This window comes from Meleagris gallopavo, chromosome 2, assembly GCF_000146605.3.
Source record: "Meleagris gallopavo isolate NT-WF06-2002-E0010 breed Aviagen turkey brand Nicholas breeding stock chromosome 2, Turkey_5.1, whole genome shotgun sequence".
Taxonomy (NCBI): domain Eukaryota; kingdom Metazoa; phylum Chordata; class Aves; order Galliformes; family Phasianidae; genus Meleagris; species Meleagris gallopavo.
The window spans coordinates 82,665,948-82,680,708 of record NC_015012.2 but is presented as its reverse complement, the minus strand read 5'-3'; positions in this window follow the sequence as shown (position 1 = coordinate 82,680,708).

The following is a 14,761-nucleotide window of genomic DNA, read 5'->3' as shown; positions in this document are numbered from 1 at the left end:
AGTTATATAAAAAAAAGTAAAAGAAAGCAAAATTAAAATTCTACCTTATTTTTCACCGTGATTATCTGAATACACCTCATCAGGCTGTTGCTTCATTTTTTCTGTATTTTTCTATTCACAGGTGAAATTTTGGCTTATAGTTTATGTATATTATTTATATTTTTAATAGGAAATGAAAATAGAGTAGTAGGTATTCATGTGATTATCATTTTTGATTTAATAAACATGAATCTTTCATGATAGTTGGAGGAAACTATATTATATATCAGATTAAAAGGTTACTACTTTGCACACACTCTTTTGTCAGAAGAAAACTTTTCACATTTTTACTATTTTTGTTTTTGTTTTTTTTTTGTTCTGTTGTTTTGCTGTTCTTGTTGTTTCAAAATTCTAAGCCATTGTAGGCCAATCTTTCTAGTCTTAACAATGTCAAATGCAGTTTTCTGAGGGGGAAAAAAATGTTGAATTTTTTCTTTCTCAAGGGTTTGCCAGGCTGCACCTCTGCTTCTGCCATGATCTCATCCCTCACCCAATTACTTCAGCATGTCCTTCATCGTCGAAAGTGCAGGCAGAATACCATTTGTTAAATTCAGAGGATCTTTGGTCTTGAGTAATCTTCCAGCTCCCACTCGAGAAGATGAGAGAATAAATGCGTATGAAAAGCGCAGTTCATTTATTGCACAGATCATAAAAATGCATAGATTTAATGCTTTGTGAAGTAAAGGTTTATTTGGAGTATCAAGGCACATTCAGTCAATCAAGAAAGAAAGTCGATTATTATTACAATTATAATTATAGTAGAGCAATATTATAATAGATTCAGTTATAATAGGACAGGATTGAGTTTTAAATTTTGTGTGATGATAAGTGTTCAGACCTTGGGAAAGAATTTAGGTGATTTATTCTACTGAAATTTACTTTATACATTCATATAAAAAAGTTGAGTCATTTTTTACTGATATATTTCAACACAATAAGAAAATCTAATATCTTGCTCAGATGACATATTTGTTCTTGGATATGAATATCTTGGATATGTGGCTGTCTAAAAAATACCTATTTGTCCCATCCCACCATCTCTGACTTATCCATATAGATATGCCATAAGATTGAAGAGAGTTGCATGTCTTTCTGGAGTAAGAGTTTGGAGCCAGTAGGGATACCCCAGGGAATCTCAATAAGCCATACCTGCCTATCAAATCAGAACTGTACTAAAAGACTCCTTTGTCTACGAATGTTTTAATGTGCACACAAATTATTTTAATGCTTTTTTTAGCTTCATATATCCAAGTGAACTCCTAATCCTATTACATTTTGTAACCTTACTGACTCATGTAAGTGTTCTTCTGAACAGCTTATTCAGAAACACTTAGACTGTAAAAGTGAATATAGTTCAGTGAAATCAATAGGAAAGACACATTTTTAACTTCACATGTAAATTGAAGACTATGTTAACCAATGTCAATCAGAAATTATAAATTTAAAAACAATACGTAATTAATGAAGATGTCAATTCACTGTGCATTTGCAATGAAAAGAGATGCCAACATTGAAGTAGTAGCAGAAAGAAATGAAATGCATAGAAACAAAATCTGTTGCTAGGTCTGCATATCACCTTCACCTATCTATAAATATTTTGTACACTAGAGGTTTTTCTTTCTTGGAAAGGATGTTGAAATACAAAAGGTTCAGAAACGTTGACAAGGATGATCAAAGGCATATTATGGTGTTAGGTTAAGGACTGGCTAACTAACTTAGGACCTTTTGATGTAGAAAAGCTATGGCTAATCAGGAGTGCTATGGGAAGATGATAGGGATGATACAAATCAGAGTACCAGTTGGTGTCTCTCTCTCACTCTCATCCTCATGACATACAAGGCCAGGGATGTACAATAAATGATAGTAAGAAAGAGGAGGGATACGCTTTTTATCTACTGTGTTTTCTGTTGGACAGAGATGATCTTCTTTCTTATAAATTAAATGATTAAATTTTCTGAGGGTAAGGTGTGAAATAAGGTTATGCCTTTTCCTTCCTGCATAATTTGATGTGAAGTCAAGATCTATTTTTCTTTCTATCATTACGAACATATGGCTTTCATTTCAGGTTACACAAAAGGCTGTCTGGTTAGTACTGCCTCAGAGCAGTGCAAGAGCACGTAGGCCTTTACATTGCCCAGCTGAGATCTTGTTTGCTTGTTTTGTTTTTAACCACTCTGCCCTCCTTTATCTTTGTATTCTATCTTGCAATCCTTGATGAAAATGAGCTTAATTTAAAATTAATATAGAAAAATCAAAGGCAATACACTTGTCAAGAACTTCTTACGGATTTATATTATAGAACTCTCAGGACAAAGAAAATATGATAACTTCCTCCCAACATCCATCTGCTTTATTACTGCTCTCTTCTTTTATCTTTCACCTTCTCTCATGAAAGAAAAAGGATAAACATTAATTTTGTTTTTGAAGAATATTCCAGTTTTCTTTGATATAAATATTCAGTGACAAACCAAGCAGAAATATATTTCCAATTAGATTTTGGTATGATTTCTTTCAACACATTGATTGGATTTAGATTCATTTCTAGGTGTCTGTTAGTTGATTTTGGAGTGGCATTCAACTTTATTTTCCTGTAAACATAACCTCAGGAGAAAAAAGATAAAATGGCATTTTAGAGTAGTTAACACTGTGTTCTCAAGTAAGCTTTCATTTGTAGGTCAGTTTCTTTGCCCCTAAAACCAGTCATTTTACCATTTGCTTTTGAGAAGCCCTTCATTTCAGACTGAAAATATGATAAGGTAAGTCTTGTTATTTTTCTCAGCTGGTACAATAACAAAAGGAAACTGATTTTGAAATCCTTTGGTAAGAATGTTTTCAGTATTAATAAATGTGCTCTTAACATAGAGATTGGGAGAACAATGTACCTCTCCTTGTAAAGAGAAGATCATGTTTATGACCACCTGAGGAACCTGAATATCCATGTCAATGGGTCCCAAAGAGATGCATCCCAGAGTCCTTAGGCAATTATTTGTTCTAGTTGCCAAGACATTCTCAATGATATTTGGAAAGTCGTGGCAGTCAGGTGAAGTCCCTGATGATTGGAAAAAAGACAATGCTACACCCATTTTTAAGAAGAGTAGAAAGGATGAGCCAAGGAACTGCCAACCTGGTGGCTTCACGTCTGTGCCAGGGAAGATCATGAAACAGATCCTTCTTCTTGCTGGTGAATAGCAATCTGGATACAAGCCAGAAAAAATATGCACTTGCAACCAGGCCAACCATGTCCTGGGATGAATCAAAAGAAGAGTGGCCAATGAGTTGAGAAAGGTGATCCTGCCTGTCTACTCTGTTCTGTTGAGACCTCACCTGGAGTACTGCATCCAGATGTGGAATTCTCAATACAGGGGAGATTCAGACCAGAATGCATACAGAGGAGGGCCACAAAAATGATCCAAGGGATGATCTCACAGGGATCTCCCCTACAAGGACAGGCTCAGAGAAATGGGGCTTTTCAGCATGGAGAAGTCAGAGCTCTAGGGAGACCTGATAGTGACCTTTAAGTATCTAAGTGTTCTGTAAGAAAGAAGGGGGCAGACTCTTTAGCAGGGGTATGGTTTCAAACTGAAAGAGAGGATATTTAGATTAGATATAAGAAAGAAGTTTTTTACACTATGCGTTGTGAAATACTGGAATACATTGCCCACAGATGTGGTGGACGCTCTGTCTCTGGGGGCATTTAAGTTCAGGCTATAGGGAAAATCTGAGCAACCTTATTTGGAAGTGAAGTTCATTGCAAAGGAGTTGTACAGATGATGTTTAAGGATCTCTTCCAACTCAAGTGATTCTATGATTCTACAAGTTAGGTGTCTGAAAGTATGGATATCTTCAGGATTTTTATTTTTTTTTCTTTAACTTAAATATGCTGAAATGTCATAGCAGCAACCATTCTAAAAAGCCCAATACTTATAATGCCTCATTCAGATGGAGAAAATGTTCTGTAAATACAAACTGTGTTTGGGTTCATCATGACATGCAAATGACTTTGGAGGAGTTATTAAGATCTCAGAAGGAATAGTGCAATGATTGTAGTGAGGCTTTATAAAATCTATCATCAATGCAATTATAGCACTTTTTAAAATTGTACAATATTTTTATCTGAGTCATTATTTGTTTTTTTTTTAAAAAGTATCAAGTAAACATGAAAACAATAAAAAGCCCACTTTCATTAAGTATGGTTTTGACAGTGTAAACCAAACTAAGTGATTGCAATTTCTCTGTATGAAAGCAATTCCTTTGAGATAATGACATTTGCACTTTTAATACCACACAAAATAGTTACTATACTGTTTATGGCTCTTTATTATTTCCTATGTAAATCAAGATTTCTGCCAAGAAGAGCTAGCAATCCAAGAAAATATGACAGACAAAATATGTAAGAAAATTATAATAAAAGGCGACGTATTTTGCACTTACACATGTGCACTGATAACATAGATGCCAGATTGTGCTACTGTAATGTTAAAAGAAAACAAACATACCATTTGTAGCATGATCTCCAGAATCCTTTTACAGACAAAAAGAAAGATACCAAATATATGGAGTCAAGTATTTATTACTAGGTCAAGTAGTATTCTAAAAATTGAGTAGTACAAACTGCTTATTTCAGTAGAGATGTCTAATTAATATTGTGGTTAAAATTAAACTGAAAATTCTCCAAACTTATTAGCGTCAACCTCTTTTCTCTGTTGTAGTGCTCACACTGCCAAAGTGCTTCTAAGACATTGAGTCAACACTTCTTTTGGAAGAAAGGCAGAGATTATGCTTTCATTTTGGAAGCATCACATTTATGGAAGGGGATTTCTTCTTCATTGGCCTCGGACCTGATAAAACCTGTTTCACATGTCTCAGGAATATTGAAAATGCAAATCTCCCAAACCACAGCAAGAGTTTAATATAAAATCTTTTGAAATTTCAGTTTGTGGCTGCATAGACCTTCTGGTTTGGAAGAGTGTTTATATTTACAAAATAAATTCTGAAATTTCATAGATTTTACTAGTTGAACAGGTAAATATTTACAAAGAAGAAAGAAGAAAAAATTCCCAATACTACCTTCCAGGAATGAAACTCAGAAGGAAAATAAAAAATTCATGCAGAAAAAGCATCGTGTAGATTTGCATTAGACGCTTATAGACAATTCCGAGGTCTTTGAGGGGCCTACCTTGATATTCAAGCAGACAACAGAGAGACTCACAGATGGTTACATTTTGAGTACACTCGAAGCTTATATTTTATTTACAAGACAAGACGTTATATATATATATTTGGAAGGAAAAATATTATTAAATTGAGAAATATTTAGGAAGCCAGGCTGATTTTATTAATTCATGAAATCCACTCCTTGATTTTATTATTCAAAGAAGTAATTGAAAAAAATAGATTCCACAGAATCTGAATGTAACTTAGAGGCCTGCAGATAAAATAGATACATTCCTTTTTTCTTTCATTCAGTATTTGATGATTTATCATGAAACGTCTGCTGTACTTCATATAGTTTCACAGAATTTTTTTGTCATGTATAGCAAGGCAATGCATTCACTGCTTGTGTAGCAAGTCATTTTGGATGTGTTCAGCTGAAGTGATTCATTTTTTTGGCTAGTGGCCAAAAAATAAATATTTTCCTCAGTGTCAATTTTCATCTACTGAATGTTTAAAACAATATACTATTGATTTTATTACAATGGTTTCAATTTCCTTTTTTCTCTTGATATATTGAAATATTAAATGAACAAATAATAAACAATTTTAGCGATTTTATGGAACTGTGACAGAATCAACTATAATCAAGAACAGATCAAAAATTATAACACTGTTACTGTCAATCACAACACAATTGTCCTGACATAGAAAAAGTTCATATAATTAATTAAGAATTATATTCTTAAAACATATTCCACTAGATGCATCTAGATTCACATCCATACATGTGTTCCAGATTTTGACTTTTAATAATTATTTTTACGAATGTTTTTCAAAATGAGTTAAAAAAATTCAGCCTCAGTGACTTTTACAAAGATGGAAGAATTATATTATTCAAATTATTTCTAATCTGTTAAGTAAGATTATCTAAAGTAGAATTGCGTGTGAACATTTGATTTAATTTGTATTCTTGCTTTCATATGAAAATCCCTTTCAAGTATGCTCAACACTCTTCATGTTAATCCTTTGCAAATTGACAAGGAGTTGGTTACTATCCTTTATGTCCAAGCTGAATTTAAAAAAAAATTGCATTTACAGCCACCATTAAATTTGATTATAAATAAGCATACTTCACAGACAGCAATTTCAAATCAAACTCTTTGTCTTACTTAGTCTCTACTAATTATCACGTTATATTGTAAAGCAAATAGTTCTGCTCAATTTAACTTCATTGATTAAACACTGCATAATTTTGCCTTTTATTCAGTTGAAGGAAGAAATACAGGTGGAACCTGGGAGTCGCAAGTAGTTTCATATGAAAAAAGAACCCATAATATCTAATGGCAATGAGAACTTAACCATTCACAGATTTTTTATGTTCTGTATTAAAAGTATAAAATGCCTTACTTCAATTTCATTTTGTTTTGACCTACAGCAATTTCCTTCATGAAGACATTAACATTTTTAATCTATTTTTAAAAACATCTTCTGGCAAGAAGACAATCTCAGTTGTATTTCTTGGCTCTCAGATTTCTGCTCATCATTCATATACATATAAGTAATTTCTAAATTAATTTAAAGATGTAAGTTTATGAAAAATTATTCTGTTAATCATTTAAAGAAAATATTGGAAATACTATACTCTGATGACATATTTCAGATGAATAGCACTGACAGCCCCTCATGAGTACTTTAATGATCTATTCCTTTGAAATATATGTAAATCAGAAAGATTATACAATTTAACTGACAATTTAGTTAATAAGTCTAGATTTTGAGATATATGTTATTTCTGCAGATCCACCTTGTTTTAGGAAATTCATAACATACAAAGGAAACACATATAATATGGTACAGTTTGTGTATTAGCACATGAAAAGTCCCTGACTTAGTGTAAGTAGCAATCAGCAACAACTGAAACCTTAGTGTATTATCAACATTATTCTCATTCTAAACTCAAAACACTGCACCACCACAGATGCTAGAAAGAAAATTAACTTTCCAGCACAGTATTTCTGAAAGTCTAAATTGGACATACTAACAGTTGAAAAATATTTCACTGAACTTTAAAACAAAGCATCACCTGAACCTGAGTTGGCTCTTTTTTTTAATATATGTGAAAAATGTCAGTTTTGTTTGAATAACATTCTCAAGTGAAAAGTTTCTTAGATAAGACATTTACAAAATTTTTCACTGTCCTATAACATCCATACATGCTTTATGACAGTCAATATTTTTCGATGTATTCATATTTAGTGAGATAAATGTGAGAAGTTTAAATGCTTTAAATGTACTGTGTATTTTAATGATTAATGTAGGAAAGGCATTAAAATTCTCCAATTAAAATTCTCCCATTCCCATTGAAAGGCAAAAATTCTCCTTCACAACCATAAGTTGTATCTCATACACTGTGTTCTCCTTTCAGATCTCTTTGTTCTCGACATACAGGCATCTTGAAAGAATACAGTTGAGGTCCATCACAAAGCTATGACTGAGGATGGCATGCAAGCTGTTGCTTTACTCTTCTACTAAATGAAAAGATTAACAACCTGTAGATACAAGGCAGAACATGAAGATGAAATTCTAGAATCTCAGAAAGGTATAGATAAATATTTAGCAGACAGTAAGCATCTGTTTGCCTGCTTTGTCAAAACATGAAAAATTTCTGAAAAAATATGAAAAATCTTATGCAGAAAACTATTTCTGCTATTTGACTGGAGCAGAAATAGTTATTCTCATACAGAATTATATACCCATCTGTTATACATGGAGAAGAGGCAATGAAAGGTGCCAATTCATAAAGAGCTATGAAAAGAGATGTTCAGGATACCTGTGTCTTTTCTTTCTTCAGCCAAACTACATCTTAGTGAAAAGAGATACAGGACATGGAAAAGGATGGGTGGAAGTATCAGTGGACATGAAGGTAAAGGTTAAAGTTACTGGAATAATCTATAGGCAGAACACCTGACTAGAATGTGTAGATCAATTATTTCCTTCAGAGAGCTGATCATATATGAAAGAGCTAATTTCCCCATTGCTTCATTGGATGAGGTTTATTTTCCAAGGTTTTGGTGGCAGAAAAGCTTCAGGGGTGGTCTCTCTGAGAAGAGGCCAAGGGTCACCTCATGCATCTAAGTTTCTGATTTCTTTTGATTTGTATTCTTACTTGTTCCCAATCAGAGGAGTAAGAAAGAAGGTGAGTCAGAGAAGAAGGGAGAGGAATGAGTTTTTTTAATTGGTTAATTTCACCATTCAAATCCAATAAAATATATTGCCATAAAGGAACTCTTATGTCATTTCCCGAACTGGATAATGGCTGCTTCCTGAAGAGGAGTGTTTTTAGTTAGAGATCCTATTGCTAGCTGAGTGAGTCACCTTTGTCCTATATATGATTAATGATATTCTCAACAATGCTTTGCCTAGTATTGCAGAGAATATGTCAGAAGTAATTTCACTGCTTCCAAGGACCAACAATTCTTGTCAGGTTTAGTCTGTTCTTTTCCCAACTCTGATTTATAAGTGATTTCTTTACTATATCTTGATTGGTAAGACTTTTTTCACCTTATTTTCTTTCTCTGTGCTTTTGAGGTGGGGGGTTAAGCTAATGACTAGGTGGGGATATGGTAACTGGACACAGTAGTCCAGGTGTGGCCTCACCAGAGCAGAGTATAGTGGTATGTATTGTGATGTCAGAAGTTGGTTAATCATATTACACAAGTAGTTAGAATTGAATTGCTGTCATACTCTTCTATGTGAATAATACTGGAATGGGAGAATATTGATTTTTTTCTTCTGATTTCATAGAATCATAGAATCATGTAACTGACATGATTGACAACTGACATAGCCAGATTTTAATGTGTGTATCCTACAAGCAGCATTATGGATGCTTCTTTTTTTGTTTACAGATGAGTAATAAGCTCAAAGGGTAGGAAGCTATTCCTAGTTTTGTAGATAACTGAGTTTAGAGGATCTCTAATGTTAGACTGCTCAGTACTGCCTTTCTTGGCAGGTGCCCTTCACATCCTTCGGTGTTACAAGCAGGCTTGTGCTACATAATTAAAGTACTATTAACTATCATGATATGATGTATCATGCATCATTTTCTATCTCCTCCTAAATTCCATGCACATCAAAGATTTCATCTCTATCTTTTATGAAAACCTTCTGATTCTATGAGCTAGTAACATGGCACAAACCACAACCATATGTTTTCATTTTGCTTATTTCCACAGAGCAGTATACTGTTTTTCTAGAGCATTTTCCCTAGCCAATAATAATTTAAAACTCTGCTGTGGCATTATCTGGGAGAATGCTACCTGCCTGACCTAAAATCATCCCTCGTCCTGGTCTAGCAGTGTAAGGGTATAGACAGTCCTGCGTCACTGCCTGGGCCATGTTTTAATTATAGTTTATTGGGCTAGTATAAATATTATGAGCGAAAAGAAACGTTTGATAATTATTTTTTGTGTCAAAATGAGTAAGTGTTGCTGAGGTAAGTTCAATGACATAGTCTTTTGTTCAATGAAATTGAAATCTGCTTTGATACTGTCACCATCACATCAAATTATGTTTCTAAACAGAACAACATATATGCATAAATTATTGTAGTTTAAAGTATTAAGTTCAAAATGCACTCACTAAGGTAAAAAGATTTTTTTTAATCTGTTTACATAACATTAGCCAAACATGTAACTCATGAACACCCCAGTTCTGAAACTGCTTATAACTTGGTTAAGATACAGATTGCTGAAAAAACAACCAGGCCTTGTGAAAGTATTTATCATATCTTTGTGGATACTTATACACTGCATCTTTCTCTTCCTCTTGGAGTCACATTTATAAGAGAATTTTTCTCCTATACATCTCATATCCTGTCTTCTGGTTTGATGTGATCTGTCTCTCCAGGAACAGCCCTTCAGAAATAAAGGAAAGGAAAATGAAGGAAGCAAAACAAAGTAAAAAAGAAACAAATTGGAGTCCTACATCTAGACTGAAAGTAAAGTGGTTTTGAAATGAACTCAAGGGAACTATATATGCTACTCAGTCTTTTGAACAAAAGAAGTTTGTTGATCTCTGCGTGGTAGAGCTTGCTTTTGTTTTTTGCTCAGTGTTGATAGAATAAACAGAATTCTCAATGACTGTGATAAAAAACTTGCAGATGTTTATTTGCACATATTTAGCACTGGGATATTGGAAAATAGGCAAGTTTTTCTATTGTGTGAATGAAGTAAATCAGAACTGCTGGAGACCACTTTACAGGAAGTGCAACCAAATTAAAGGTAATATACAGTACAGGAAGCTATGAAGTATGCAGGACAATGTTCAAAGGAAACTGAGGACTGATAATATTTGAGAGAAATAGGACAAACTTGCAGTTTTAGATCACTAAAGATCTGCTTCTCCAAAATGGTAGTCATAAAACCAATCCACTGAACAATTGGCTTTTAAATCTGAAGTGATATTTTTATAATACATGAACTTGGATATGAATATTTAAATTATAAATCTAAATAATTTCAGTCAAACTTAATTTAATCCATTGCTTCATTCATGTGAATCCATTATAATAGAATTATATAACTTCATAACTAATACTTACACTTGCATGTTTGCAGAATTAGCCCCTTGGTTTGATTTGTGTGCTGTGACACAGTGCTGTGACACAGTACTGGTAATACTGTAAGACCCAGATCAGCTAAGGTCATACTATTTAGCTATGGCAAAGGTAGTATCTCTAGCTTCGCTGGTCAGTATGTCCTCCAGTCATTCCAGAGGACCCTCTGGAATAAAAATAACAATGTGCAAATGTGTTTGCTGGAATGGGGTTGATGGGGAAAAAAAGCCCTTTTCTGCTTTTTTTTTTTCTTTTGGTTGACATCTCTCATTCAGACAATGTACCAAGTAGTTTTCTTGACACACTTTAATGTATTATTCCTGTTTATTATTCATCATGAACGTCAAGATATTCTGGGTTATACAAATGAAAAATGAAAGACCTTGCTGACCTAAGCTGCTTGCAAGTTCAAAGACAAGTACAGTGAAGCAAATATACATTGAGCAACTCAAAGGACATCATGTTCCCAGTCTGTACTTTCCACTGCAAATGGTAGAAAACTTTAAGAAAACAATTGTAGTCTGTAATTGTGGAGGCAAAAGCATGCATTAATGGTGTAAATGCTTTGAAAAATTAGCCTTTAATGTCTATCTTCTTACAATTCTTTTCAAAATTCTTTTCTGTCCCTGACTATTCAAAGTATCTATGAAGCTATACAGTTCATCACCTAACATATTTTTCTCATCTTATTTTCTACTACTTCTTTTTGTCATATATTAAATGCGTGACCGTGACAACGAGTTCTTTATTGTACCACATGTCTTTAATCTTAATACAATAGCAATACAGAATGGAGTTTTCATCTACATTAGTCTCACTAAGCTGAATAGAAGGCAGAAGACTCACTCAATTCCATACCCTTTTTCCTTCTCAGGTATTATTTCCAGATGTCATGATCCCAGTGTGTATGTAAGATGTATTTTATCAATTAGCAGTCTTAACATCTTTAATCCTGAACTTCAGGCATTTCATATCGCTATTAATAGTTAGCCTAAGGATTGTACTTGGTTTTCAAATTGAACACAGGATATTTTGTGGTTTTATCCTTCTGAATTGGAAGGGATCCACAAGGGCCATCAAGTAAGATTCCTGACTCCATACAGGACCATTCAAAATTAAAACCTTACGTCTGAGTGCATTGTCCAAGTGCTTCTTGAACTCTGACAGGCTTGATGCCATGACCAGTGCTCTGGAGAGCCTGTTCTAGTGCATGACCATGCTCTGGCAAAGAGCCTTTTCCAAACACCCAACCTGACCCTTCCTTGATACAACTTTGTGTAGTTCTTTTAGGTTCTGTCACTGTCATCAAAGATAAGGGGTTAGCGCTGCCCCTCTGCTTCCCTTATGAAGAGATGTAGGCCACCCTGAGGCCTCTCCTCAGCCTCCTCTGGGCTGAACAAACTAAGACACCTGAGCCACTCTTCATAGATCTTCACTTTTGGAACCTTCACGCTCTCTCAAGTAGTTTTATGTCCTTCTTATATTGTGGTGCTCAAAAATGCATGAAGCATTTGAGCTGAGGCCACAGGATGGAACAGAGGGACAATCCCTTTCCTCAACCAGCTAGCAGTGCTATACATTTGGCCCTTTTGGTCAAGCCATACTTCTGACTCATTCAACTTTCCCTCAACTGGAACCCTTACGTCTCTTGCTGTGGGGTTGCTATTCAGTCTTTATCTCCTTGTTTCTACTTATGTTCAGGATTGCACTATGTCTCAGATGCAGAATCTGGCACTTGCTCTTGTTTATGGTTTCTCATTACCCTATCCTCTGTCACTATCTCTCAGCAAGGCTTCTTGTGATGATGTGCTCCTATTATACCCAAGACCTTGCTCAGGTCTCATAACACTGTCCTACTAAATACTGACTATGAGCCAATCATCTTACCCCATAAATAACAGATCTATTTCTAGATCTATATCTAAAAATAAGATTTCACAACAAGACTGCATGTGATCTTTCCAATTTCTTCTAAATATTGAGAAGACTGACTGACTGTAGTCTCAGAGTGGATTATGTTGGAAATAACTTACTGGGATATTCTCCTTTTGCAGAAGAAAAGCATTAAAGAATACCCTAGGGTGAAATGCAGCTAATATTCAGGGTGTCTGTTTTGTGGTATTCCCCTAGGAAACATATGACCAGATTTTTAAAAGCACTGAGGGAACTTGGTATGTTGACTCTAAAAGAAACAGAGCAGAGTGTGGAGTAAGGTGCAAAACTCAGTGGGCAGTCTCTATGACAAAATTGCAGGGATGGGAATTAGGTGGTACTATGGAACTGATAAACTGTGATTGCCTAAACTAAAAATAAATGTAATTTGGCAGTTTCATTCTGTAAGATGGATTTCTTATTGGTTTGCTTAGATTTTTGGAAGTGATAAATGTGTATATATGTTATAGCATCCATTGTGAAATAGAAAAATTCAAGGGACTCATCAAGGAATGAAAGTGAGATTATCAACATATGCTTATGCTTTTATAGCATTATTATTATGAAAATGTATTTGATGTAACTATCCCTCTTATAAATCTCAAGATTATCCTCAAGTGTAATAAAATAAAGAGGATATGGTTGGGAGGGTAAAATAGGCATAAAGATTTTTCATCAGTGCATTACTGTACTTGCAAAACAAATAAGAAACTTGAATGATTTTTTTTTTAAATGTTACATCTACTTTGCCTTTTCTCTAGTCTATACGTTTAGTCTATATGTTAGATTTTTCAAAGGCTTATATGCTGTGATTGTTCTGTGTTGTTTTTTTTTTAATTTTACAGATCTCCAGAAAGATCATGGTCTGGTATCGTCAATGAACAATAAATTATATGAATATCCAACTCATGGGTATCCAAAAGATGGCCAACTAAGTGAAATTGGAGAAGTCTCCTTTCACACTATCTTAACAGGAGTTAACTGCTTGGCGTGAGAGTCTCTTTCCCTTTGCATCTTTGGGTTGTTCTCTCTTCATTATTCAGTTCTAGAAAAACTGCCTAAATTAATGGAAATCAAAGATCCGTGGAAGCAACAGTGGATGAAGAATATAACTAGCCTTAATTTTCTTACACTTTTTAGACCATTCAACATTCTGAACATAAGAACTGTTGATATTTTCAGGAATAGAAAAAAAAAGTCCTCTTTTCCACTAAAAAAAAAAGACTTTCTTTTCGTTGCAGAGACAATTCACAGAAGGAAGTTATCTTCTGTGCAGAACATATTTATTTTGTGAGGGAATATGCAGAGTGTGAAGAGCCCTTACAGTCATACATTTTATTTCTATCAGTTAAATAATGGATGTGCTATACATGACTATCTGTCAGCTATGTTTCCCTGATCCATACCTACTCAAAATAATTATCTCCCTCAATTGTGACAATCATGTTTCTAGTTTTTAGACTTCCTCTAATCTCCCTTTACAACATCCTATTTTCTGCCACTTAGAGAATGACAGTCAGAAGCCTAAATATGTCCAGAGTTACTAGTAGAGAAAAAAGAAATCATAACGTATTACTGTACTTCCAGATGAATGTGTTGTAGATATGGAACTGTTATCTCACCTCTTAACAATTCCATTCTCACCTGCTAACAGAATGCAGACAAATTTAGGACAGTAAACACTGCTATATATTAACCCATGAGTATTTGCAACACCCTAGAGTTTTAAGATGTTGTTTTCTTTAGGGAAGTAAGATTATTTTGATCTGAAGATTTCTTGTGCTTTTTTTTCTATCTCGGTTCCAGACTAGAAGTCTCTCTGCAATGCGCTTGTCCAAAATAAATCCTCTATTTCTGGACACATTCAACTAAGTTTTTCCTTATGAAATTGTAGCTTTAGGAATGCCTAAGAGATAAATCTGACACATTACAACATAAATTTCAGAGTTATCTGATTATCAAAATTCTAGTAGTTTCCAAAATTATTTATAAAAATTCAGGTAAAATAAAAATTTGCTA